The sequence below is a fragment of the Chanos chanos genome, chromosome 5, assembly GCF_902362185.1.
Source record: "Chanos chanos chromosome 5, fChaCha1.1, whole genome shotgun sequence".
Taxonomy (NCBI): domain Eukaryota; kingdom Metazoa; phylum Chordata; class Actinopteri; order Gonorynchiformes; family Chanidae; genus Chanos; species Chanos chanos.
The window spans coordinates 52,987,211-52,989,506 of record NC_044499.1 but is presented as its reverse complement, the minus strand read 5'-3'; the positions used below and the strand labels follow the sequence as shown (position 1 = coordinate 52,989,506).

Below are 2,296 nucleotides of genomic sequence, written 5' to 3'. Positions count from 1 at the left end.
CTCCTATGGTCATCCAAGCAGTCACTCCATCGTGAAACTGGCAGAGGATGTTGACGAATTTGTTGGGGCAGCCAAACCTGAGGAGGACATCCCACAAGAGTTCTCTTTGCACAGTGTTGAAGGCTTTTGAGAGGTCGACAAAGGCCAAAACAAGTCCACATGTTGTTCCCGGCACTTTTCCTGAAGCTGTCAGGCTGCTAAAATCATATCGACCACGCCCCTGTTCTTTCTAAAGCCACGCTGTGATTCAGGCAGCATTGATTCTGTGATGTTGTTGATTAGCCTCTGCAGCCTCACCGTAGCCAGGACCTTACTAGCAACAGCAAGGAGTGAATTACCCCTACTGTTGCCACAGATGGCCTTGTCACCCTCGTTCTTGAAAATGGTGACAATATTGGCATCTTTCCACTGTCATGGGATGATCTCGTCAGCCCAGACCTTGGTGATGTATCGTATGTTGTACAGAGGTACCCCCCCCTGCTTTAGCAGCTCTGCAGGGATCTTATCAGTACCAGGGGACTTTTTGAGGGAACGGACAGCTGATAGAACCTCCAGGAAGGTTGGGGGCTGGCTGAGGTTGTGAATGGGAGGGAGTTCAGGCAGTTCATCCAGAATGGTGGGATCTGCATCAGAGTTCTGATTAAGTAGCTTATAATGTTCAGCCCACCTCATCAGGATGCTGCTCTGGTCCTTCAAGACTGTTAGACCATCTGCTGTTTTCAGGGGTGTGATGCAGTGATTTGTTGGGCCATAGATAGTTTCATGCATGTCATTTTTATCAGCAAATGACTGGACTTCCTGTGCCTTTTTTATCCACCACTTGTTCTGTATGGTCCAAAGGGTCCTTTGTACTTCCCATTGAGCTCTCTGCTGTTGCTGCCTGGTGGTGCTGGATGAGGGGTTGTTTAGGGTTGCCCAGTGTGCTTTATGCATGTTCTTCAGTAAGACATGGATGTTGTCTGAGTTGTTGTCAAATCAGTCTTGGTGGTTCTTGCTCTTGTAGCCAATGGTTTGGGCTGCTGACTCATAGAGAGCCAAGCTGATAAGGGTCCACTTCTGGTCCATGGTGTTCTTTGAACTCAAGGAGAAGACCATCTCCCCCTAGTTTCTCAGCCAGGGAGCGATGGAAGTTATTTCTTGTGTCAACGTTTCCCAGGTGCATACGATCCAGTCGCCTCCTGTTGGGCCCTTGCAGACGCAAGGGGGGGGGGCACACTTTCACGTGGACCTTGGTCACGGTCATGTGGTGGTCTGTCCAGCATTCTGCACCTCTCATGGCATGGGTGATGAGAGCATCTCTGATGTCACTACGTCACTCTCGGATGGCAGGGTTGGTGTGTAAGCACTGAGAAGTGTGGCGAAGCGGTTCTTGACCAGGGGGATACGGAGGGTCATTAGTCTTTCACTAATGCCAACAGGTGTTTCAGTGAGTCTTGGTAGTAGTGTATTCTCGATGGCCAGTCCCACACTATGCAGATGTTCTCGGCCTTTTGGCTAAGATCAAGTGTAGTATCTGTTGTTATCAGTTTAATATCTGATACATTCTCTATCAGAGAACTTCATATTAAACGCATTTTTAGAACAGGGAGACGGCAGAGGGGCTTGCTCCGGCCGCTCCACGATTTTGACCGAAGTGTCGCCGGTTTGATTCCTAGGACCGACATCCATGGCTGTGTGCCATTGGGCAAGGCACTTTACCCCAATGCCCCCGGGTGCAAGGAATGCTGCCTACTGCTCCTGCGTCTGGTGTGTGTGGATGGGTTGGATGGGTTAAATGCAGATGACAAATTCACTGCGCACTCTTAACGGTGTGTATGTGCGATCACAGAGATTTACATTTTTAAAATGTACATGTTGTCCACCTGGGGCATAACCTTTCCGGAAGGAGGTGAAACCCAACCCTTCCTCTGTTAGACAGCCTTCATCCATGAGCCTGGTTTTACTCAAAGCAGCAATGTCCATGTTAGAGTGACTCAGCTCAGCAGCAAGCAGGGCTGTTCTCCTGTGGGGTCTGTCAGAGCCGCCATATGAGTCCAGGAGAGTCCTTACATTCCATGATGCCAGTTTCAGGGTGTATAATTTATCATTTTTATTTTGACCACGGAGGTGGAGTGATCCGACAGGTACGGTGACCTATCCAGGCAAGCGGCATGCAGCATACACTAACTACAAGCACCTCTACACTGCTCTACACCTCTGCACTAGACTCTTCACACACACCCTGTATACACACAGTATGCACACACACACACACACACACACACACACACACACACACACACAATACTGTATGTTA

At 49.3% G+C, this 2,296-nt stretch overlaps 1 non-coding gene across 1 annotated transcript; it reads left to right on the top strand.

The window, feature by feature from the left end:
* The first annotated feature begins 1,474 nt into the window (after positions 1-1,474).
* LOC115813494 (U2 spliceosomal RNA) lies at positions 1,475-1,666 on the top strand. Its single transcript, XR_004025356.1, has one exon. It is a non-coding gene; the product is annotated as a U2 spliceosomal RNA (small nuclear RNA).
* The last annotated feature ends 630 nt before the right edge of the window (positions 1,667-2,296 follow it).